Source organism: Nicotiana tabacum, chromosome 20, assembly GCF_000715075.1.
Source record: "Nicotiana tabacum cultivar K326 chromosome 20, ASM71507v2, whole genome shotgun sequence".
Lineage (NCBI taxonomy): Eukaryota > Viridiplantae > Streptophyta > Magnoliopsida > Solanales > Solanaceae > Nicotiana > Nicotiana tabacum.
Genome location: NC_134099.1, coordinates 56364842 through 56391762, shown reverse-complemented (window position 1 = coordinate 56391762; position 26921 = coordinate 56364842). Strand labels below are relative to the sequence as shown.

At 39.9% G+C, this 26921-nt stretch overlaps 1 long non-coding RNA gene across 3 annotated transcripts; it reads right to left on the bottom strand.

The window, feature by feature from the left end:
• Window positions 1-19970, bottom strand: LOC107800775 (uncharacterized). Of its 3 annotated transcripts, none has more exons than XR_001651493.2 (4): window positions 19469-19970; window positions 18092-18177; window positions 17507-17855; window positions 1-224 (listed from the first exon to the last, which is right to left on the bottom strand). It is a non-coding gene; the product is annotated as an uncharacterized LOC107800775 (long non-coding RNA). The 3 variants fall into 3 exon arrangements; XR_001651492.2 differs by having other exon boundaries at window positions 17541-17855; window positions 19469-19967; XR_001651491.2 differs by having other exon boundaries at window positions 17582-17855; window positions 19469-19960.
• Window positions 19971-26921: the final 6951 nt, after the last annotated feature.

The window sequence follows — 26921 nt, the reverse complement described above, 5'->3', positions numbered from 1 at the left end:
AGGAAAAAGAAACGACACTATGTAGCAAACTAGCAATGATCTTCTATTAACATTTGCCAAAATTCTACATCAAGGAGAGAAATCTCATTGAAGTCAAAAAATTATTCTCAAAGGTGTAGTCCACGTAGGAAGGTGCAAGAAAATGGCGATTCCGTAGCAATCAGCCAGCCAAGTCCAGAAAGTTGATGAAGAAATTCTGCTGGAACATCCTTCTTTATAAACCCCTGCAGGCAGAGCAGTCATGGCCGTCAATTGACAAATGAAAGCAGCTTTGAATAGTTATATATAGGAAGCTGGCAATGTATGAAAAGTGTTTTACTTTAATCCTGAAAAAATTGAAAATACAAAGAATCATGCAAAGCTATAGTAGCTGAGAGTCTCAACAAAAAATGCCTCGAAACCCACAAAATGTGAACAGAAAACAAATGCATATCTTATTTTTCTCTCTGGGAGAGGAATTTCGAGTCATAAAATGACTTTTCACGACTCAAAATATAATTTTACAATTAAATGTGAGTAGATTTCATCTGCAAATGGCAAACATCTCAAGTGCAGTTTGCTTAGGCAACAGTGGATGGAATTGGCAACAGACATAAAGCTCCATACATGGCACACATCACAAAACTTGAAAGAACAAGGGAAAGAGCACACATGTTCTTTTAGCATTCTCTAAAAGAAAAGAAAAAAAAAAGAAGCTCTGACTTGGGAAATGTGCCCCATGTATTTTTCTCTTTCTAAACTCCTCTCTCCGGCAAGTCCCCTCTCCGGTGTTCTCCTTCTATGGGGAGGAAATCTTTTTTTATTTCAGGCAATAAATCCTTTGATCTCATTGAAGACAGTGAGGGAACTGACAGATGGTATGTATGGATAGAACGTGGTCGTAGATTCACGAGCCAGATTCAGATTGACGAAGAAAACTTGAGATGGGTATGTGAGCAAATGCAACAAGCTTCACGAGGTTATGGGAATCTCTACAGAAGATGGGGGAGGAAGATTCAAGCTTATGTCTATAGGGTCTATCAGAACTACAACAACTATGGCAGATATCTCAGAATTGAAGTATGGGTAGGGGACAGGAAGAAAGCAATTATCATTCCAGAAATTGTTCACAATAAGGGATGGGGAGACATAGCAGGGAATATATTACACTTTCTTGGGGAAGCTTCAAATTACATTATTACAAATACAAGGAATTTACAGATCTGAAAAGAAGACCATTCATAGCTGCTGCTGAAATCTCGAAATGGCCTCTACAGCAGGAGGATGATAAAACCCTAGGTGGAGCTAAGGATTTTTTAGCAAAATGCTCGGTTGGCTGCTTCAATGATCCCTTCAACTCAAGTCCCAACACTGAAGTCATACAGAAATGGTTTCTCACAAGGTGGAAAGTGACAGCCTGCCTCAAAATCACCCCTATTGCTCACAACAAATTCCTTTTTGAACTACCTTCCAAACAAAAAGCAGCAAGAGTCAAAGCAGGTGATTGATTCTGGAATGGAAGACGCCTATCCCTAGAATGGTGGTCGCCGGAATATGGGTCTTTGTCGATGGAGAATGAAACTGGGCAAAGATGGGTCAAAGCATTTGGTATCCCATTGCATGGTCGGACAACAAATTATTTTCGCCATATCGGGGAGCTCTGTGGAGGCTTTATTGATGTGGATGAAGACACTAAGCACAAAACTCATTTTTACTGGGCTAGAATTAGTGTCCAAAGCAAAGTCGAAGCCGAATTCCCCCCTAAAGGAACTAGAAATGATGATTGATGGTGTGAGATTCAAGATCTCAATTCTGGAGGACCAAATATCAAACGTTATTGCGGACGGAGATGCTATAGCAGCTTCAGATAAAGGAAAAATGGTGGAAGTAGGGTTGAAGTTACCGCCGGTCGTCGCTTCCTCGAGCCTATGGAAGAAGACAGGGGAAAACCCTTCAGTCATAACCTGCAGCATAGACGACCGAGCCACTTTAATTCAAGGGATTTTTACCTTCCTATACCACATAGGAAACCTTATTACCCTCAATGTTTAAGGTTTGATTTAATTACAAACCCGTATACCAAATTACCAATCCTATACCATACCTAATTAAGGGTCTAATTAATGGGCAGTTTTTACTCCTTAATTAAAGGTATCCATATATCCAACGTTTCTCTCTCCCTTTAATTCCTAAGATCTGACCAGCGTCGTTTTCCCCCTCCCATTTCTTTCTCTTCTCCATTCCTTCTTCTTCTCAAAAAATACAGAGATGAGACCCATTGAGTATAATCAGATTTTTAGCCAAAGAGATTCAATATGAAACCCATTGTTTCGGTTATTGTAATTTCTGGTAATTGTCAGATATTGTTCTGAATTTTAACAACTACGAGATCGAGAGTAGATGTATGACACAAAAGACTTCCTCAATCGATCAATCAACTCAACAATTCTCAATTGTAAATTTGTGGGGTAGCCATATGAATCTTCTGTAACCTCCGGCTCCATTTTGTCTATATTATTTCAATATTAAATAAATTGTCTTTTTAGGCAATTTAGAGGTTCTTTAAAGGTAGAGATTCTTCAAGTGTCACACTTATCCGGCATTGACACACAAGTTCTTGACCAAACTAGAAAAAAACTTAGGTTAACAAACATCTGACCCAATATAAGTGTGACAGTGTGGGTGCAATTGTAGTTTATTTGTAGTTTTTTGTAGAAATTTTGTAGATGAAGAGCAAATTTTGGTGTCAACATTTTTTTCCACATAAGATTGTAGTTTAATTGTAGTATAAATGTAGTAATTTTATAGATACCCTTAAAAACAATACAACTTTATACAATACTTAAACTGATTTGTAGTTTATTTGTAGATAAAGAGAAAATTTTGTAGTCAACATTTTTTTTCCAACATAGATTGTAGTGTAATTGTAGTATAAATGTAGTAATTTTGTAGATACCCTTCAAAACAATACTGCTTTATACATACGTAAACTGATTTGTAGTTTCTTTGTAGATTTTTTGTAGAAAATTTGTAGATTAGGAGAAAATTTTGTAGTCAACATTTTTTTTCAATATAGATTGCAGTTTAATTGTAGTATAAATATAGTAATTTGTAGATACCATTAAAACAATATTACTTTATACATACTTAAACTGATTTGTAGTTTATTTGTAGATTTTTTGTAGAAAACTTGTTGACCCAAGCGCATCAGCTCACTCCCGTCAAGAACAAGAGCTCCTCCCTTCGAATAGTTAACGAAAACAAAGCCTTGCATATTTAAATATGCTCAGCCATTCCTAAAAGAAAAAAGAGGAGAACCAAATCAAAAAGACCCTGAACTTTAGAAAGGGAAGACTGGTATATACTTAGAGAAACAGAAATACGTGGAAAATGAGGAAAGAGAAGCCTACAGAAAAAGGAGGAAACAAATCTGATGTGAATATGAAAAAATATTTAGTCCCAAATTTTTAGGCGCCTAATTTGGAAGGAATAAGCTATTCAAATATTTATCCCAGATTTGTAGGCGCCTAATTTGGAAGGAATCAGCTCTTAATATTGGGTATTTAATGAATGGTATAAATTTTGTAGGAAAGATATAAACATGGCGGGTAATAATGGAAATATGCACATTTTTAGTAATAAGGTTTCATATATGGTATAGATAGGAAAAAATCCCTTAATTCAAATGGGGTAAAAAAGAAAACTTGGGCCAACCCTCCACGTGGACCAGCCCAACTTGTAAATAATAAGTTAGGCAAAGAGGCTGTCAAAAATATGGGCCAAAAAATAGACCAAGTGTATTACAAAAGAGGCCCACAGACCAAACAAAAAGCAAAAGGACCTTCTGCGAAATGGCGGGCTATTAGGCCTCTAATAGACCCATGTGTTAATAAAAACAGCCCTATCACTCTTGCAAATCAATTCGACCCTATCGTTGCTGATATAGAAGCCTTGGAAGGGCTACGAGCAGTCCAGTTGGCCAGAGACTTCGCTTGTGACACAACATCAGACGCAGATGATGAGGCAGAAGAGATGAAGTTAATCATTCCAGGGCAGCCATTCCTAAAGCAATTTGAATCAGTGAGTAGTTCTGAAGCTGATGTCTCTTCTTGTGACACTCTCTCCCTCCCTTGGTATGATCTGGGTTCCCCTAGTATGCAACCAATCAGTTCTCCAGCAGTTATAGAAACTTCTAGATGGACCAAATCAGTGATGGTCAAAGCATGCAAGGCATTTGGAATCCAATTTTCGGGGTTTGAGCATGAGATTCTTGGTATGGTCTTGCGCATGGAGCAAAAAAGACAGGAGCAAATCCAGAAGCAGGAATCTTTAATCAAGGCGAGTTCAAAGGGTAAGAAGAAGCAACCATTAGAGTTGGAAAGATTGAAATGGGGAATGAATTCTGATGGCAAGAAGGAAGGGGTTAGGGGTAGGTATTACAAAGCATCCTCTGGATGAATATCAAAATTATTAGTTGGAATGTGCGGGGTCTCAATGAAGCAGAAAAAGGAGTACAATAAAGTCATTAATTCACAAATGGAAAGCTGATATAGTTTGCTTACAAGAAACAAAGATAGAAGACTGGTCACCTCTCTTGATCAGACAAGTTTGGGGCAACAAATGGGTTGAATGGGCAGCTCTGAATTCAATTGGGAGAAGCGGTGAAGTCATTGTGCTTTGGGATAAAAGACAATGGTCCAACAGGGGAGTACATCAAGGTCTCTACACTATTTCTTGTATGCTTGAAAGCTCACAAGAAGACTTCTGGTGGTGTTTCACAGGGTTTATGGTCCACATAACAACCTGGAGAGGGAGAATTTCTGGCATGAACTTGCAGCTATCAGAGGCATCTGGAAGGATCAATGTGTCATAGGAGGAGACGTCAATGTTTGTAGATATGAAAGTGAAAGATACAACTGTGTTAGAAGGTCCGGGGCTATGAAAACTTTTACAAATATCATCCAAGACTTGGGCATCATCGATCTACCCCTCCAAGGAACTCATTACACTTGGTTCAGGGGGGAGGATTCCTTGCAAGCTTCCAGAATTGATAGGTTATTAATATCACCAGAATGGAATGACAACTTTAAAGCAATCAAGCAGCTGCCTCTACCAAGAGTTGAACCAGATCATAGGCCTCTACTTTTGGAATGTGGTGATTGGGAAGCCAACCCTTTCTACTTCAAATTTGAAAATATGTGGCTCCAGGTAGAAGGTTTTATGGACAAAATTGAGGAATGGTTCCGCAGTTACTCAATTGGGGGCAGTCCAGACTTCATATTAGTGCAAAAGATAAGAAGATTGAAAAAAGACATCACAGACTGGAATAGAACAACCTTTGGTCAATTGGAAGCACAAAAAACCAGTTTGCTGGAGCAAACAACAGAAAATAGACTCATGTCTCAGGCTGAAAGGGAACTATAAATGCATTTAAAGCTTGAATTGAAAAAGATGGCAAAGGCGGAAGAGGTGTCATGGAGACAAAAATCCAGGTGCCTGTGGCTCAAAGAAGGAGACAACAACACAAATTTTTTTCAAAAAATGGCCAGCTCTCACAGAAGAAACAATTGTTTAGATCAGTGATGAAATCAAAGCTGAAATCTTAAGATTTTATCAAGACCTGTACGCTGAGAATGAGCAATGGAGACCTACTGCGACCTTTGAAAGTTTGGCCAGCATAACATCAGTTGAAAAAGTATGGCTTGAAAGACCTTTTGAGGAGGAAGAAGTGCTGGCAGCAATAAACTCGTGTGCACCTGATAAAAGTCCAGGTCCTGATGGATTTACCCTGGCTTTCTACCAAAAAGCATGGACTTTTATCAAATCTGATATTATGGGGGCTCTCACTCACTTTTATCAACACTGCTATATGGTTAGAAAAAAAGAAGGGAGAAATAAAACTCCGGGACTTTAGACCTATCAGTCTCATTGGAAGTATCTACAAAATTATTGCCAAAGTTCTAGCTGAGAGATTGAAGACAATAATTTGGAAATTAGTTTCTAGAGAGCAAAGTGCATTTCTGAAGAATAGGCAGATCACAGATGCCTCACTTGTAGCCAATGAATTGCTGGATGACAGACTGAAAAGAGGGGTTCCTGGAATTCTTTGCAAGCTAGATGTTGAGAAGGCTTTTGACAAAGTCAATTGGTCCTACCTAATTTCAATGTTGAAAGCTATGGGGTTTGGGGAAAGATGGATCAAATGGATAAAGTACAGCCTCACAACTGTCAAGTACTCAGTTCTTGTGAATAGATCTCCAATAGGCTTTCTCTCCCCAAAAAGGAATTAGACATGGTGACCCTTTGTCCCCTTTCTTATTCATCCTAGCCATGGAGGGTCTGAGTAAAATGCTAGACAAGGCAAAGCAAATGCAGTGGATTGAAGGGTTCAGGGTCGGAAACAATGCAGCTACCTCAGTCACAGTTACTCACTTACTTTATGCAGATGATACTTTAATCTTCTGTGGGGCAGAGAGATCTCAGGTGCAGTTTCTAAACCTGCCACTACTACTATTTGAAGCAATCTCAGGGTTGCACATCAATATGTTGAAAAGCATGATTTACCCCATGAATGAAGTACCTAATCTAGAGGAACTGGCAAATATAATGGGTTGTAACATAGGCTCTTTTCCAACAACTTACTTAGGCCTTCCTCTATGAGCAAAGTACAAAGCAACAGAAATCTGAAATGGAGTAATAGAGAAGGTGGAGAAAAAATTGGCAACATGGAAAATGCAGTATCTGTCCATGGGTGGAAGATTGACACTAATTAGTAGTGTTTTAGATAGTATTCCCACTTACATTATGTCCCTCTTCCCTATGCCAAGCAAGGTGCAGAAACAACTGGACAAAATCAGGAGAACTTTCCTATGGGAAGGAAATAGTGAAGGCCATAAATTCCATCTAGTGAAGTGGCCAAAAGTGATCATGCCAAAAAAACAAGGAGGTCTGGGTATCAGAGACCTGACCAAGCACAACAAGAGTCTACTCATGAAATGGTGGTGGAGGTATGCTCAAGAAACAACAAGCATCTGGAAAGAGGTAGTTAATGCCAAATATGGGGTGCAAGACAGGTGGTGCACCAAGCAAAGCAGAGCCCCACATGGAGTTGGCCCATGGAAGCACATCAACAATCTAAAAGATGCATTCTTTCAAGAGGTATCCTTCAAGATTAGGAATGGCAACAACATTAAATTCTGGAAGGACAAATGGCTCAACAATCAATCTCTGAAAGATTCACATCCTGGCCTCCATCAGATTGTTTCTGACCCTGACTCTTCAATAGCTCAAAATAGAGCAAGGAACACATGGGATCCCCACTTCAGAAGAAACATGAAGGATTGGGAGCTAAATCAGTTATTTGACCTATACAGAGTACTTGAAGAAGCCATAGTGAATCCTCAAGTCTCAGACAGCTTAAGGTGGGGCAATTATGAAAAGGGTATTTACACAGTGAAGGCAGGATATAGTAAACTAAGTGCATTTAATGATATGATTGAACATTGTCCATGGAAGCTGATATGGAAGACAAAACTCCCTACAAAAGTAATGTGCTTCTCCTGGAGAACCCTCAAGGAAGCTATTTTGACCCAGGACAACCTGTGCAGAAGGAATTTTCAGTTGGCAAATAGGTGCTACATGTGTCAGCTTAACTCAGAGCTGGTTAACCATCTGTTACTACACTATACAGCGACAGCAGATCTTTGGAACATGTTCCTTGCTCTTTTTGGAATCAGTTGGACAGTCCCGCAGAACATTAGGGATGCGGCAGTTAGCTGGAGCCTCTGGGAAGTTGATAGATCCATCAAGAAGATCTGGCAAATGATCCCATCTTGTATTTTTTGGTGTATATGGACAGAGAGAAATCGTAGATGTTTTAATGGCATTTCAACTTCCAATTGTCACCTGAAGTCTAAATGTTTGATGAGTCTTTTCAGCTGGAGTAACCTTTCCCCTGTAAATGATATTATCCCCCTCATAGATTTCATTAGCTCTCTCTCAATGGTTTAGTAACCATTACCTTTTGCTCTTGGTTAACTCCCTGATCTAGAATAGTTTTTTGTACTAAGAGTTAACCAAGTTTTCTATTGTAACCTTTTGCATCTTCTTGATGCCTATAATGAAATACCTTACTTCATCAAAAAAAAAAAAAAAAACAACGCCAAAAGGATGGCAACAGATGCAAGATCCTATCTTCAAGTTTGAGATTAGCAATACCTACGTTTTTTCCCCTTCCTTTCTTATAAATGGGGAGTCAAAGCTTCACGCATTAAAAGCTTCACAATATTCCTCTAAATCCATGTGCATATGCTATAAAATGTTGTTTATATTAGAAAGGTCAAGTACAAACCTTTCTATAAACTGAATGTATCACTTTCATTTGCTCTAAAATTTTCTACAACTTAATTTCCCCAGTATTTTCAACTTTACCTTAATACGCAAAAATTTCTCTTCCTAAAATGAGCTCTAACTTGGGAATTGTGCCACCTGAACTTTCTTTCTGATCTCCTCCTCCCAGCGAGTCCTCTCCCTGGTCTCTATGGGGAGGAAATCCTTCTTCATTTCAGGAGACAAATCCTTTGAGCTCATCGAAGATTGTAAAGGAACTGACAAATGGTTTGTATGGATAGAACGAGGTCGAAGATTTACAAGTCAAATTCAGATCGACGAAGAAAACGTACGATGGATCTGTGAGCAAATACAGCAAGTATCGCGGGGATATGGCAATCTTTACAGAAGATGGGGGAGGAAGATTCAAGCCTACATTTACAGAGTTTACCAAAACTACAACAGCTATGGTAGATATCTCAGAATTGAAGTCTGGGTAGGGGAAAGGAAAAAAGCTATAATCATCCCAGAGATGGTTCATAACAAAGGCTGGGGAGACATATCAGGCAAAATTTTACACTTTCTTGGGGAAGCATCAAATTACAAGTACAAGGAATTTACAGATTTGCAAAAAAGATCATTCAAAGCTACTGCGGAAATCTCGAGTTGGCCTTTACAGAAGGTGGAAGACAGAACCAAAGGGGAAACAGAAGATTTCTCAGCGAAATGCTTAGTAGGTTGCTTCAATGATCCATTCAACTCAAGCCCAAACTCAGAAGTCATACAGAAATGGTTTCTCATAAGATGGAAAGTGACGGTCGGCCTTAGAATCACCCCTATAGCTCATAACAAGTTCCTATTTGAACTACCATCAAAACAAGAAGCTGCTAGAGTCAAAGCTGGAGACTGGTACTGGAACGGCAGGCGTCTATCCTTAGATTGGTGGTCGCCGGAATATGGGTCGTCTCCGATGACCAAAGAATCAGGGCATAAGTGGGTCAAAGCTTTTGGTATCCCATTGCATGGTTGGACAACACTCTTTTAGTCATATTCGAGAGTTTTGTGGAGGCTATATCAATGTGGATGAAGATACCAAGAATCGATCTCACTTTTACTGAGCTAGAATTTGTGTTCAAAACAAATTCGAAGAAATTCCTAAGGAACTGAACCTGATGATAGAAGGCATGAGATGTAAAATTTCAATCCTAGAAGATCAACCAACAAGAATCATAGTGGATGGTGAGGGGAAATCAGCTACATTAAAAGGGAAAAAAGTGGAATCAGATCTGAAGGCATCGCCGGCGATCGCCTCCTCGAGCCAGTTGCATATGACAGGGGAAAACTCAATGGTTAATAACCCAGCGGTTAAAACCAAGCAACATAGGTGTTCGTGCCCCTTTAATTCAAAAGGGGTACACAAGACTCCCTTGCAGAACACGCCGTGTGGACCAGCCCAATTCAAAAATTACAAGTCAGGAAATGTGGCTGCAAAAAGAATGGGCCAAAAAATGGACCAAGTCTATTACAAACGAGGCCCAAAACCCAAATTGAAACAAAGAGGGGCTTCAGTGAAATGGAGAGTAATTGGGCCATTATTAGACCCATGTGTCAATAAAAACAACCCAGTTTTTCTCACTAATCAATTCAACCCAATTGCTGCTGAAATAGAAGCCATAGAAGGGCTTCGATCTTTTCATTTGGATAGTGAATGTCGATAGTCCCATCTCAGCCATCTTTAAGCAATTCGAAGTTGTAAGTAGTTCAGAATCTGATGTTTCCTCGTGTGATACTCTCTCTCTCCCTTGGTATGAACTGGGTCCTCTAGTACGCAACATATCAGCTCTTCGGTAGCATCAAAACTTCAAGATGGACCAAATCAGTAATGGTCAAAGCATGCAAGGCATTTGGTATCCATTTTTCCGGGTTTGAGCACGAGATTCTCGGTATGGTCCTTCGTATGGAACAAAAACGACAGGAACAAATTAGGGAACAGAAATCCTCAATTAAGGCAAGTGAAAAGGGGAAGAAAAAACAATCTTTGAAGCTAGAAAGACTAAAATGGGGAATGAATTCGGATGGAATGAAGGAAGGGGTCAGGGGCAGGTACTATAAAGCCTTCCCTGGATGAAGATCAAAATTCTTAGTTGGAACGTGCGGGGTCTCAATGAAGCAGAAAAAAGGAGTATAATAGAGCCACTAATTCAAAAATGGAAAGTTGATATAGTATGTCTTCAAGAAACAAAGATTGTAGAATGGTCACCACTTTTGATCAGACAAGTATGGGGAAATAGATGGGTCAATTGGGCCACTCTGAACTCAATTGGGAGAAGTGGTGGAATCATTGTGCTTAGGGATAAAAGGCAATGGTCTAATAGGGGAATACATAAAGGACACTATACAATTTCATATATGCTCGAAAGCTTACATGAAGATTTCAAGTGGTGCTTCACAGGAGTCTATGGTCCTCACAACAACGTAGAGAGAGAACTTTTGGCACGAACTTGCAGCTATCAGGGGCATCTGGGAGGATCAATGGGTAATTGGAGGGGACTTCAATGTTTGTAGATATGAAAGCAAAAGATACAACTGCGTTAGAAGGTCCAGGGCAATGAGATCTTTCTCAAACATCATTCAAGACCTAGGCATCATAGATATACCCCTTCAAGGAGCCAATTTCACTTGGTTTAGGGGGAGGATTCCCTGCAAGCTTCCAGAATTGATAGGTTTTTAATCTCACCAGAATGGAATGACAATTTCAAAGTAATCAAACAGTTGGCCCTGCCAAGAGTTGAATCAGACCACAGGCCTCTCCTGTTGGAATGTGGTGACTGGCAAGCAAATCCCCCCTACTTCAAATTTGAAAACATATGGTTTCAAGCTGAAGGCTTCAGGAACAAAATGGAAGAACGGTGGAACAGTTACTCAATCAGGGGCAGTCCAGACTTCATATTGGTACAAAAATTGAGGAGGTTGAAAAAAGACATCACAGACTGGAACAGAACAATCTTTGGTCAGTTGGAAGCTCGAAGAACCAAGCTCCTGGAAGAGCTAACTATTCTGGACCAATCATCAGAAAACAGACTCTTGACTCAGTTTGAAAAGGAACGATTAATGCAATTAAAGCTCGAGTTAAAAAAACTGGCAAAGGTAGAAGAAGTGTCATGGAGGCAAAAATCTAGGTGCTTGTGGCTCAAAGAAGGAGACATGAACACAAAAAATTTCAAAAGATGGCCAACTCGCATAGGAGAAACAATTGCATTGATAAGCTTCTGATTGGGGCAGAATTCACTGAAGATAGTAATGAAATCAAAAATGAAATCTTAAGATTCTATCAAGATCTGTACACTGAAAATGAGCAATGGAGGCTTGTTGTGACCTTTGAATGTTTGGTCAGCATATCACCAGCTGAGAAAGAATGGCTTGAAAGACCCTTCGAGGAGGAAGAAGTACTGGCAACAATAACTTCTTGTGCTCCAGATAAAAGCCCAGGTCCTGATGGATTCACCATGGCTTTCTACCAAAAGACCTGGGCTTTCATCAAAACTGAAGTTATGGGGGCTCTCACATACTTTCATAAACATTGCTTCATGGTTAGATCATGTATTGCCTCCTTCATTGCTCTTATCCCCAAAAAGAAAGGAGCAGTAGAACTCAAAGATTTTAGACCTATCAGTCTCATTGGAAGTATCTACAAATTTGCTGCCAAAACTCTAGCTGAGAGACTAAAGACAGTAATTTGGAAGTTAATTTCTGGAGAGCAAAGTGCATTCCTGAAGAATAGGCAGATCACAGATGCCTCACTTGTAGCCAATGAAATGCTGGATGATAGATTGAAAAGAGGAATCCCCGGAATTCTCTGCAAGCTAGATATTGAGAAGGCTTTTGATAAAGTCAACTGGTCCTACCTATTTGCAATGCTGAAAGCCATGGGGTTTGGGGACACATGGATCAGATGGATAAAATACAGCCTTACTTCAGTCAAGTACTCAATTCTAGTGAATAGATCTCCAATGGGCTTTTTCTCCCCTCAGAAAGGAATAAGACAAGGTGGCCCTCTATCACCATTCTTATTCATCCTAGCCATGGAGGGCTTAAGTAAAATGCTAGATAAGGCAAAACAAATGTAGTGGATTGAGGGGTTCAGGGTGGGAAACAACATAGATACCTCAGTCACAATCACTCATTTACTCTATGCAGATGATACCTTAATATTTTGTGGAGCAGAGAGATCTCAGTTGCAATTCTTAAACTTGACTCTATTTCTGTTCGAAGCAATCTCGGGGTTGCACATCAATATGTTGAAGAGCATGATCTACCAGTGAATGAGGTCCCTAACTTGGAGGAACTGGCTAACTTAATGGGTTGCAATATAGGCTCACTTCCTACAACTTACTTAAGCCTCCCGCTAGGAGCAAAATACAAGGCAACAGAGATATGGAATGGAGTAATAGGGCGGAGAAAAAATTGGCAACATGGAAAATGCAGTATCTATCTATGGGTGGTAGACTAACTTTAATCAGCAATGTTATAGACAGTATCCCCACCTACATTATGTCCCTCTTCCCTATGCCAAGTAAGGTGCAGAAAGAACTGGACAAAATTAGGAGATCATTCCTATGGGAAAGAAACAGTGAAGGTCATAAATTCCATTTAGTGAAATGGCCAAAAGTGATCATGCCAAAAACCAAGGTGGTTTGGGAATCAGAGACTTGACCAAGCACAACAAGAGTCTGCTTATGAAATGGTGGTGGAGGTATGCTCAAGAATCAACATGCATATGGAAGAAGGTAGTTAATGCCAAATATGAGGTACAAAACAAGTGGTGCACCAAGCAAAATATAGCTCCACATGGAGTTGGCCCATGGAAGCACATCAACAACCTGCAAGAAGCATTCTTTCAAAAAGTATCCTATAAGTTTGGGAATGGCAACAACATTAAATTCTGGAAGGATAGATGACTCAACAATCAACCCCTGAAAGATTCTCATCCAGGACTCTACCAGATTGCCTCTGACCCTAACTCTTCTATAGCACAAAATAGAGAAGGAAACACATGGGATCTCCACTTCAGAAGAAATATGCAGGATTGGGAGCTAAATCAGCTATTAGACCTATACAGAACACTTGAAGATGCTAGAGGAAATCCTCAAGTCTCAGACAACTTAAGGTGGGGCAACTCTGAAAAAGGAATCTACACTGTTAAGGTAGGATATAGCAAGCTAAGTGCCTCGAATGATACGATTGAATCTTGGCCATGGAAGCTAATATGGAAGACAAAGCTACCAACAAAAGTAAAGTGTTTCTCCTGGACAGCCCTCTATGAAGCTATTTTGACCCAGAATAACCTTTGTAGAAGGAATTTTCAGCTGGCAAATAGGTGCCGCATGTGCAGGCTAAACTCTGAGTCAGTTAATCACCTACTACTCCACTGCACAGTGGCATCAGATCTTTGGAACATGTTCTTTGCTCTCTTTGGTATCAGCTGGACAATTCCACACACCATAAGGGAAGCAATACTTAGTTGGAGCCTATGGGAAGTTGATAGATCCATCAAGAAGATCTGGCAAATGATCCCGGCATGTATTTTTTGGTGTTTATGGACAGGGAGGAATCGAAGATGTTTTGATGGCATTTCAACTTCCAACGGACAACTGAAGTCAAAATGTTTAATGAGTCTTTTTAGTTGGAGTAACCTTTCCCCTGTAAATGATATTATTCCTCTCTTAGACTTCCTTAATTCTCTCTCAATGGTTTAGTGAACCATTGCTTTTGCTCTTGGTTAACTCAAGGTTCTAGAATTTTTTTGCCCTATGGAGTTAACCAAGATTTATTTTGTAACCTTTTGCATCTTCTTGATGCCTTTTAATACAATACATTACTTCATCAAAAAAAATCTCCCCAGTATTTTCATGCTCTACTATTAAGCTTGTGCCCAATTAGAGTGAGACAAAAAGGATTACATCGGTCAGCTAAAGAAAACAGCTGAGTGCACATATCTTCTTTCCCAATATATCCTTTTTTTCTTTTGCTCAGTGGTGTGGATAACAATTAGATGCCATTTTTGGAGAAATTCTTCACCCGGTGTCTAGTTTTGTCCTTGGACACCATGCTTTCTGTTGCCTCTAATATTTTAGAGTACAATGATGAACAAGATAATCCTTTCTTAGTCTTATTCCAACAACATGAGTAACTCATGATCTTCAGTAAGAAAAACTAGGAAAAAGTACACTTCCTTCCAAGAACAAAAAGCTCCTAGCCTCCTTTTTTTAGCTTTGCTAGATACCCATGACTTCGTACTCACCCTACATTTCAGCTTCATATCCCTTCGGGCCCTATAGTTCACTCTCCATGCACCACTCAACTTTTGGCCCTTCAATTGGAGGGGTGAGTCTAGCACAAGAGCACCGACGACAGACTGGTATGTCTAATATCCCCTACATCCAATGAGCAGTGACCGAGGACGAGAAATGGCTAATGTTCAACGGAATCATTTTAGTCATTTTGTGAACGAATGCTAGTTCTAAGACAGAAAGATTGAACAAATAGACTACATAGTGCTTGCATTTCTCCATGTGCCCAATCCCTTCATTTAAGTGAAATGCACGCGAGATCCTAAACTCTGAAGCTAGCGTATTCAAATTTGGAATAACGACATGACAAAGATAAGAGAATCTAAACACTTGCATACATTGTATCTCAACTTAAGGAACTTATCTCAATTCAACACCTATGAATTTCACGTATCGTTAGAAAATGTGGTTACTTCTGATGTTTACACCTGAGCTCTTCCCTTTTGTAAATAGTGTAAAGTGCAACTTCTTAAATCATTGTATTATAAACCATACAAAAGAAATATTTAATTCCAAACCAGATGTAGATGATATTTTAGACGCAATTGCTGATTTACACAACCTGTAATTACGCCTGTTGCACTAGCTTAGTGCAAATATATATATAATATATTATTTACCCATAAAAAAAAATTGCCCTTCAGTCATCACTATGTAAAATACACCCAATGACAAGGCACTAGAGTAGTTCAGTGATTAAATAAACTGCAAACATTGCACACATTTAGATCTTATCTGCATTACGATTTTAGTATTTGACTCCTTTTACCCCCACCTTTTGTTACATTAGATATGCACTCGCATATTTAAACAGGGACAACCCTTTGGCAACCTTATTTGAGTCGAGATAACCTTGGCAAAAGAGGCATTCAACTGTGCAATAGGTGTTACATGTGCCAGTCGAAAGCAAAAAATGTCTTCCATCTTTTTCTCCATTGTAAAGTAGAAGAGATATTTGGAGCACGTTCTGGTGTATTTTTGGGGTATGCTGGATAATGGTTCTGCATGCATTTTTTTGGTGTACCTAGACAGAGAGAAACCGTAGATGCTTCGATGGAATCTCAACTTCCATTCACTCCTTAAATGTTAGGTGTCTTTTAAAGCTTTTTTGTTGGAGCAACTTATACAATGTGAATAGTATCGAACAGATCATAGATTTTGTTAGCTCCCTAAGCTTTACCTAGTGTCATCCTACTGGACCTAATTTCCTTTTGTAACTATTTGCATCTTCTGGATGTTTATTGTTGAAGTGTGTGACTATCTTATCTAAAAGCATAAGTGGTAAGAGAGAAAACACTTTTTATTTACTTAATTATGTCTTCAACACGTCCCCTCACGTGCGGGCTTGATTCTTTTAGATGAGTCAAGCACATAAAAATTCTTTTAATATTGGTGGCAGTGACACTCGAACCTAGGATCTCTGGCTACTATGAAACCATGTTGAAGCGTGTGACCATCTCATCTAAAAGCTTAATTATATAAGTTGTTAGAGAGGACACGTTTTTTATTTACTTAATTATGTCTCAACACTTATCAATGAAATTTCTTACTTCATTAAAAAAAACTCGCGTACAAAAAATTGGAGATTGTTCACTAATATGAGTCAATCAAATTCCTCGGCAACTAAACATTAGTTAAAATTTTCACCCATCTTAAATAAGCTAAACTAAACCTTGTGCGCAGAAGGTAGGGCGAACTGGAAGTCCTCACAGTAAACCACCCATATGCAACAATGCGCTCTAAGCAGTTGAAGCTTATTACGAAGCCAATCCTTTCGCACTGAGATAAATGTAATCTTTTCTACACATCATAGCAAAAATTAGTCAACTTCTCTCTTTCTCTTTTGCCCTCATTGAGGGAAATAACTATCTCGGCAAATTTTAGTCATCATCAGCAATCAATTCATGCCATTTAGCATGTGATTAACATAAAAGCAGCTTGCTCCATTCCCAATATGATCCATTTAGAGCATTGCAATCTTTCCTACACTATCATAGCATAACTTAGCCAGCTACAAGTTCTCAAGTTGCTATTTTTCTACTTTTTCCAATGCCCTCCTTGAGGAATAGAACTATCTCTGTGAATTCTAGTCAATATCAGCAATCAGTCCATGTCATTTAGCTTGTGCTTATCATAACACCAGCTTGCTATCTCCCCAACACGGTCCATCATTGGCACTAATAAAATCCACAACATTCTTAGGCCCCGTTTGGCCATGAATTTTGCCAAAATAAATTTAGGATTTATTTTCAAAACTCATGTTTGGCCATAAATTTTGCCCACATTTTGGCAAATCCCCAAATTCCAAAATCACCCCAATTGTTGATTTTGGGCCAAACTCCCAAACTTGGAAAGTATATACATGTTTTTCCAAAATAAAGTTGGAAAATATATTTTGAAAACATATGTCCAAACACATTTTCATCTTCAAACCAAACTTCACCCAAATCAGATTTTTCAAAATAAATTTAGAATTTATGGCCAAACGTTAGCTTAGTCTTCCCAGTAACGTTTCCTTACTTTAGCAACATCATAAACAACACCTACACCCTCAATCCCAAACTAGTGGGTTCAGCTATATCAAAGGAGGATCTAGGATTTAAACTTGATGGATTTGACCTTTAAATATTTTAGCATTGAACTCATTGCACTTCTAAAATTATGAGTTCAGATATAATAGTTATTGAAACTTTAGTAGGTATGCACATACATATTTATATTCCAAGTCAAAAATATTGGGTTTGGATGAACCCATAACCAAAGGGCTACATCCACCACGAGCCTATATGAAACCTCTATAACTATTTCGCTCCAAGTCGAAAATTACTCGTTTTTTTTGTTTTTTATACCTAACTTTCTTGATGAGGATGGATTTGAGCTTACGAGCAAGGTCTTGAGAACGGAGTTTATGTTCAAGAGCTTACGAGCCAAGATGCGCTTCTCCGAGTTCTTGATATGGTGAAGCTGTTCACGCTTTATGAGGCGTTCCATTCCGCTTGACTGCTTTTCCTCTGCATCAAGAACAGTGCTTGGTCTAAGTTGTTGTTCCGCACCTTCACCCGTATGCCCCGCCATTGTTGTAGCTGCTGCTCCCAACTTAGTGGATTCAACAAGGCTACGTTCGGTCGATTGAAGATGGTGGATACATGTTTCGCTACTGAGCTCATCATTTCTTATGGTTTCTCGATTTGTTTGGTCCTGAAATGCAATTGGGGCTTGAAATCAGTTTTAGAAATACCAAGTCAAATCAAAATTCTAACATACTTATCATGCATCAATATCATGGCTCTTAAAAAAAATATTAAGTCTTGTAATCAAAGGAATTGGTAAATATGTAATTCTCACTCTACAAAATTCTAACAGATTGCAATGTCTCTCAATAATTAAAATAACATGCAAATAGACTAGAATATAATCTCACATAGAGAACTTACTTCAGTTTCTTAATGGTCAAAGAATATTGGGTGTAAGCTTAACTGCCTCCTATATCAATATCTCCTTATAGCAAAGAAATGATAACCTATCAAGACAAGTTTTACAAGGAGTATTAAATTCAAAATATCAATTGTTGATTATGGTTGAAAAAAAATATCATAAATTCTGCCACATAGTACTTCTGGGAACTAGAGAAACATCTTTTGATTATAGGAGAAGTGGACATGAGTATTATGGTTGCAACATTCAATGCGAACATAAGTATCGTAGTTGCAACAGCTTGATTCAGTCCAAAGAAACATTTAAAAAAGATCGTTCAATTGTAACTTATACAAATCTGACCTTAAGATCCAATTTAATATCTTATTTTGAAAAGAGCATTTACCTAACTAACACATGACAAAAGCACGCAATAAAGAGCAGACATGAACCAGATATTTTATACCGAGAAAAGAAGAAGAATATGAGTTACAAAAGCTGTGTGTAATTCTGACAGAAAGCTCTCTACTGTTACAACAAGTACATCAATGATATAATTGTAACTATGTTTGGCACTAACTTAGTCCTTTTTATTTAACAAATAAAATTCTTTATTACTTATCAAGAAAACTATCAGATGCCTAGAGGATTGGTAAAAGCAGATAAAACTATATGTGAAACTAGTGCTACTCAAGATTTACAGAGGAAACTTAAAATGATGAATACATAATTCTCAGTCTCTGAGTTCAAAATGAGATTAGCAAGCTAATAATACACCTCATTCATAGCAGCAAGTGGGTATCTACTATCCTCTTAATTCAACGGTAACACCATTGAATTAACATATATATCTATCTATATAGAGAGAGAGAGAAATTGTTAGACTTATTTCTATTTTTCAAATGCAAGACAAACATAGAATGCTGGTCCATCGAAACATAACGAGAGTAAAATTACTCTGAAATAAACTTACCTCCAAATAAAATAACATACAAGTTAGGTTAAACATCATAAAATAGTTCTATCCAATCAATTAACTATGCACATCTTAAACCTACATATCTAGTGCAAAAACATCAAATTGTTAATTAAAACAAAGTCAATCCCTTCTCTAAGAGGAAAAGAAACATGAAACAAAAGAAAGAATATGGAAACGAGTTTAACTAGTTCTACAACTGGAATTTGGTATTTACAAGGATTTGGTTTCTAAACCCCCAAAATCCTTTTCCTACTATTGCTGAGTTTTCTTTACAACACCAAGGATCAAGGAATTGCCTTCAGTTACATAAATGAAATAAAAAATCTAGGGTTCGATACAGTAGCGGAACCCTAAGTATATTTTGGGGAGAAATCGGGGAAAGGGGAAAGGAGAGAGAGAGGAAGAGAGATCGATTTACCTACTCGTCGGAGTGAAGGGAATCGCAAGCTTGCTGGACGGAATTGATGTTTAAGTTCTATAAGACAAAAGGGAGAAGAGAATGTAGAATTTTGGCAAGGTTCTAAAATCATGTTATTTTGAGAATTGCTTTTGTCAAAAATAATTTTTAAAAAAGAATTTTTGGTAACATCTCCACCGGCAAATCCCCGCGCCGGCACTCGTCTAGGTAAACCAGGTAACTACTCGTCCCTCTCTTTCTCTCTCCTTTCTCCCTCCCCGCGTCTCTCTCTTTCTTCCCCTTTCTTTTAACCCTAGCAGCAGTTAGGCCGGCGACGGGCGAACCACCGGCGCCGTCTCGTTTTTCTTCTGCTTTTCCGGCCCAACCACACCACCCTACTCTGTGTTTCCCATTTTCCGAACCTTTTCTCGTCGCACCACTATTTCTCGGACTGGCACTGTTTTCCGGCGACCGTTCCGGTGACAGTCCACTCCTTTTCTTGGTCTCGTGGTTTGTTGTGCGTGTTTCAGGTAGCACTTTTGGTGGTTGTTTGGTGACAGGCAGGAGGTGCACCGGGCAAGCGTAGCAGAGCAGGCCATTTGGCAGTCACAAAGGGCTGGACGTCGGGTTCCAAAGCACCCAGGTTATATTCGCGAGAATTGTTGCGGCTGTCCAGGCAAGCGCGAGACATACGGGCGAGTAGAGTGGAGCATCACCGGGTGCATCAAGTCATATTTCCAGGTTCTTTCCATCGGGAGTTGGTACCTCCCGTTTTCTTGTCTCTTTCTCTATGTTAGTTAATTTGTGGCTATTAGTTAGCATCACTTTAAGCATATTATTGGAATACTTGTAGTTGCAACCGGTTATTTTCTAGTTTGGGTTCGTGTTAGTGTTTTCCAGAGTTTGTTGTAGGTATAGTGGTTGTGGTGTGGGATGGTAGAGTAAGGTCATGTCCTCGAGGGGTGCCGAGGGTGAGAAGCGGGGTGGGGAGGAGGTCAGGGGTTGGGACGAGAGGAAAGGAGGGTAAGGGGAAAGAGGGAGCTTGTAGATTGAGGATCGGGTCGTGGAACATAGGCACGCTGACGGGTAAGTCTATTGAGTTGGAAAAGATTCTCCAGAAGAGAAAGGTTAATATAGCTTGTGTCCAGGAGACTAGGTGGCAGGGTCGAAGGCGAGGAATGCAGATGGTTATAAGTTGTGGTACTCTGGAGTCGTGAGGGGTAAGAATGGAGTGGGTATCTTGGTGGATAGGGATCTTAGAGAGTCTGTGGTTGAGGTTAGGCGAGTGAATGATAGTTTAATGTTTATTAAGTTGGTGATTGGTGAGTGCACCCTCAATGTAGTTAGCGCTTACGCACCGCAAGCGGACTTGGATGAGGAGGTTAAGAGGCGCTTTTGGGAGGGCTTGGACGAGATTGTGCGTAGTATTCCACCTACTGAAAGGTTATTTATTGGAGGGGATTTTAATGGCCATATTGGGGCGGCTGTTGGTAGTTATGGCGAGGTGCATGGTGGCTTTGGCCGTGGGGATAGGAACGGAGGAAGTACTTCGCTGTTAGACTTCGCTAAGGCTTTCGAGCTGGTGATTGCGAACTCTACTTTTCCAAAGAGGGAGGAGCACCTGGTTACTTTCTGAAGTTCAGCGGTGAAGACTCAGATCGATTACCTTCTCCTCAGAAAGTGTAATAGAGGGTTGTGCAAGGATTGAAAAGTTATCCCGGGAGAGACCCTCGCGACTCAGCATAGGCTCTTAGTGATGGACATTAGCATTATGATGAAAATGAATAAGAGGCATGCTCGTGGCCGACCGATGATTAGATGGGGAGCTTTAAACAAGGATAAAGCCCAGGAGTTGGAAGGGAGGTTAGCCGCTATGGGAGCTTGGAGGAGTAGTGGAGATGCGAGCACTATGTGGTCAACGACGGCGAACTATGTGAGGGAGGTAGCAAGAAAGGTGCTAGGTATATCGAAGGGTTTTTCTGGTAGGCACCAAGGAAACTGGTGGTAGAATGACATAGTCCAAGGTAAAGTGGAGGCGAAGAAGTTAGCATACACGAAGTTGGCAGGGAGCACAAGCGAGGAGGAGAGGAGAACGAATATAGAGAGGTACAAAGTGGCTAGGAAGGAGGCAAAGCTGGCGGTCACAGAGGCTAAGAATGCAGCGTTTAGCCATCTATACGAGGAATTAGGGGAGAAAAGCGGGGACAGGAAGTTGTTTCGGCTGGCTAAAGCAAGGACAAGAAGGCCTGGGATCTGGACCAAGTAAGGTGCATCAAAGATGAGGATGGTAGAGTATTGAAGGGAGAGTCCCAGATTAAGCAGAGATGGTAGACGTACTTTTATGGTTTTCTAAATAAGGAGGGGGATCGGGATATAGCGCTAGGGGACTTGGGGCATTCGGAGAGTCTCCGAGATTTTAGGTATTGCAGGCGCATTAAGGTGGAGGAGGTCGTGGGGGCTTTGCGTAAGATGAGTAGGGGTAGAGCGACTGGGCCAGATGATATTCCGATTGAGTTTTGGAAGTGTGTGGGTAGAGCAGGATTAGAATGGCTGACTAAGTTGTTCAATGTAATTTTTAGGATGAAGAGGATGCCGGAGGAATGGAGGTCGAGTACAGTGGTACTATTGTATAAGAACAAAGGTGATATCCAGTGTTGTAACAATTATAGGGGTATCAAGTTACTTAGCCATACCATGAAATTCTGGGAGAGGGTGGTGGAGGTGAGGGTGAGGAAGACGACGTCTATATCCGACAATCAGTTTAGGTTCATGCCGGGCCGTTCCACTACGGAAGCTATCCACCTTATAAGGAGGTTGGTGGAATAGTACAAGGATAAGAAGAAGGATTTGCACATAGTGTTTATTGACTTGGAGAAAGCGTATGACAAGGTTCCTAGAGAGGTGCTCTGGAGATGTCTTGAGGCGAAGGGCGTGCCGGTAGCCTACATAAGAGTGATCAAGGACATGTATGATAGAGCTAAGACTAAGGTTAGGATTGTGGGAGGCGACTCGAAGCATTTCCCGGTTGTTATGGGTTTACACCAAGGCTCTGCGCTTAGCCCGTTCTTATTTGCCTTGGTGATGGATGCTTTAACACACCATATTCAAGGGGAGGTGCCATGGTGTATGTTATTTGCCGATGACATAGTTTTAATTGATGAGACGAGGGTCGGTGTTAACGAGAGATTGGAGGTTTGGAGACAGACTCTCGAGTCAAGGGTTTCAAATTGAGCAGGTCTAAGACAGAGTACCTGGAGTGCAAGTTTAGCGCTGAGTCGAGGGAAGTAGGCGGGGACATGAGGCTTGGGTTACAGATCATCCCCAAGAGAGATAGCTTCAAGTACCTTGGGTCGATGATTCAAGGGGACAAAGAGATCGACGAGGACGTCACTCACCGCATAGGGGCGGGCTGGATGAAATGGAGGCTTGCATCTGGAGTCTTGTGTGACAAGAAAGTGCCACCGATACTCAAAGGTAAGTTTTATAGAGTTGTGGTTAGACTGGCCATATTGTATAGGGCAGAGTGTTGATCGGTTAAGAACTCCCATATCTAGAGGATGAAAGTAGCAGAGATGCGGATGTTGAGGTGGACGTGCGGGCACACTAGGATAGACAAGATTAAGAATGAAGATATTCGGAAGAAGGTGGGCGTCGCCCCTGTGGATGACAAGATGCGGGAAGCGAGACTCAGATGGTTCAGGCACGTGCAGAGGAGAAACCTTGATGCACCCGGTGAGGAGGTGTGAGTGGTTGGCCGTGGTGGGTATGAGAAGAGGTAAAGGGAGACCGAAGAAGTATTGAGGAGAGATGATCAGGCAGGACATGGTACAACTGCAAATTTCCGAGGATATGGCTCTTAATAGGAAGGCTTGGAGGTCAAACATTAGGGTTGTAGGATAGGGGTAGTTAAGCTTTCCTTACTTCATACCGAGGGTAAGGCGGGATTGGATTAGGGTTGATCTTAGATGGCTTGCAGTTTATGTTGAACCCATACTATTCTTGTTGTTTATCTTAGCCCCGGGCCTTAGACTCTAGTTATTGTTATTGCATGTCATTCATCTTTTGGTTTCTATACTTCTGTTACTATTACGGTTTCTACTGGAGTTACTAATGAATTCTCTTTTCTTGTTTTTTTTTATTTCCGTCTTTCTGAGCCGAGGGTCTATCGGAAACAACCTCTCTGCCCTATCAGGGTAGGGGTAAGGTCTGCGTACACATTACCCTTCCCAGACCCCACTATATGGGATTTTACTGGGCAGTTGTTGTTGTTGTTGTTGTTGTTTTTGGTAAGAAACAGTTTCTATTTGGCTAATCTATTTGAGAAGTACTTTTAAGCAGTAATTAGTATTTGGCCAAACTTTTAAAAACTAATTCTGAATGTATTTTTCTCAAAAATGATTCTCAAAAAAATATTTTTGGAGAGAAGCTACTTTTTTCTAATTCTCAAAAAATATTTCTACTTCTCCCCGAAAGCACTTTTTTCCATCTAAAAGTTTGGCCAAACAACTCAAAATTTTGGCCAAAAAATATATATTTTTGAACACAAAAAAAGTTTGGCCAAACAGGCTATGAATGTGACAAAAGAAAAGAAGCATGTGTGACCTAAGAATGTGGGAAATCCTTATTAGCAAAAATATAAATTATATTAATATTTACTTTCCTTGAGAATCTGTGGGAATATAAAAACTATTCAATTTTTTTTAGTTTGCCCCGTTTTCCTTGAGAATTTCTTTTTAATTTTATGTAATTAATTTCCAATAATATTCCAACATAAATGGGTGGGAAACGAAGAGCCTGTAAGAACTATTGAAATTTTGATAAAATTTTCTTCTCCCCACTTTCATGCTGATTTTGTCAATTTTTTTGGTGAAAATTACCACTGATAATATTTCGTAGGAAATATCAATGGGCGATTTGCATTATTCTAGTAGTGTATGCTGTTTTTGGTATTTTGTTTCTCTTTTTAAGAATCGGGATTAACGAGAATAAACAAAATGAGTAAATGCACATTATTCTATGTTGATTTATACCCTTGTGAGTATCAAAATAGTCACATTACGTGTGTGTATATATACATACATATTGTCACGACCCGAATTTTTCACCATCGGGAGTCGTGATGGCGCCTATTGGTGAAACCTAGGCAAGCCAAATTATTCTAATTACTTAACATTTTTCAGTTTTAAACATTATCAGTGATGAGTAGATATTATGCAAATAGCGGAAATAATTAAGCGGAAGACAAAATCTGATAATTTATCTTAATACGAACTGCGAAAGCCTAAATACAACTCTACCCAAAATTTGGTGTCACAGTTTCACAGACGATCTAAGAATACTACATACAAATTCTGAAAGATAAAATATACACTATTTCTGAAATAAGTAAAGGAAACAGGATAAAGGAAAAATAGGAGGTGACGCCAAGGCATGCGGACGCCTGCAGGACTACCTCGGGTTGCCTGCTGGACTGAAGGCAGCACCCTCACTGCAGTCTGAAGTCTACAACACTAGGATCTGCACAAAAGAGTGCAGAGTGTAGTATCAGCACAACCAACCCCATGAGCTGGTAAGTGCCTAGCCTAACCTCGGCGAAGTAGTGACGAGGCTAGGACCAGACTACCAAATAAACATGTGCAGTTAAATCATATACAATGGAAATATAATTACAGTTAAAGATGGGAGGGGGAAAACAAGCTTCGGGGAATAACAGATAACAACAGAATATTAAGAGGAATATAAAGAAACCAAAATCCAATTACTAACGAGGATAAGGAAAACAAATGCAGAGTTCACTTTCATTTCACATCTTGTTGCAGGCGTGCAACCCGATCCCATTTCATATATCTCGTTGCAGGCGTGCAACCCGATCCCATTTCATATATCTCGTTGCATGCGTGCAACCCGCTCCCATTTCATATATCTTGTTGCAAGCGTGCAACCTGCTCCTATTTCATATATTTCTATGGCGGCGTGCCACCCGATCCCAGTTACAAATCAACAACAATCACAAAAGAATCCCGGTAAGGGAACAAGAGCAATATAACAACATCTCCGCAAGAGAACAATAATATTTCAACAACATCCCGGCAAGGGAACAATAATCAAAACAAACATCCCGGTAAGGGAACAATAATGATAATAACATGTGAAGCGCAATAAACCACAACAGAGTCATAACAATTACAATATAAGACTCAGGGGCATGCTTGACACCGACGTATAGATACTCGTCACCTTGCCTATACGTCGTACTCCACAATTAACACATAGCAAATAAGACACGACTCCTAATCCCTCAAGCTAAGTGTCACGACCTAGATTTTTCACCCTCGGGAGTCGTGATGGCGCCTACTAATGTGAGCTAGGCAAGCCGACTATTTGAACTAATTACCTTTTTACCCATTTTTATTTTCTTTAACAATTATAAAGCAAATAGTGTAGACAGCGAAAATTACAATAAGCGGAAGAAATGCAGTAAACTATCTGAAATATGTATCTAATACAACTGTTTAATCCTCTACCACCCAGAACCGGTGTCATAGTTTCAAAGACGATCTAGAATACTACATACAAAATCTGAAAGATAAAAGATACACTGTTTCTGAACTAAAGAAATGAAACAAGAGTAAAGGGATAAAGGGAGATGCCAGGGCCTGTGGACGCCTGCAGGACTACCTTGGATCTCCGCGTGGACTGAAGACAACCACCCAATCTACGGTCCAAAAGCTGCTGCTTCGGGATTTGCACACAGTGCAGAGTGTAGTATCAGCACAACCGACTCCATGTGCTGGTAAGTGACTAGCCTAACCTCAACGAAGTAGTGACGAGTCTAGGACCAGACTACCAAATAAACCTGTGCAATTTGACTATATACAATGGAAAAGAAGAACAATAATATACAGTCAAGTATGAGAGGGATAACATGCTACAGGGGAACTATCAATTTAGAACAGAAAGACAACACGTAGTTGAAAGAAACAACACATCTCAGATATCAACAAAGAATCAGAAATCAATAAGTGCACGGCATCACCCTTCGTGCTTTTACTCTCGTCCTCACCAAAACAATCAAGTAATGAAAATGTGCACGACATTACCCTTCGTGCTTTTACTTTCGTCCTCACCATATAATCAATATAATCGGCACAGAATGGTACATCGTGCGACACGGCATCACCCTTCGTGCTTTACACTCTTTACTCACAAATCATACACGGCATCACCCTTCGTGCTTTGACACTCTCTCACCAAAACAATACACGGCATCACCCTTTGTGCTTTAACACTCTTCCTCGCCCAAACAACAATCACAAATAATAGGGAAAGGGAATAAATGAAATTACAATAAGAATCCCGGCAAGTGAACAATAGTTCAACAATTCAAGTCCCGGCAAGGGAACAACATCAAAAGAAACATCAACATCCTGGCAATGGAGATAACATCAAAAGCAACAATATCGCGGCAAGGGAG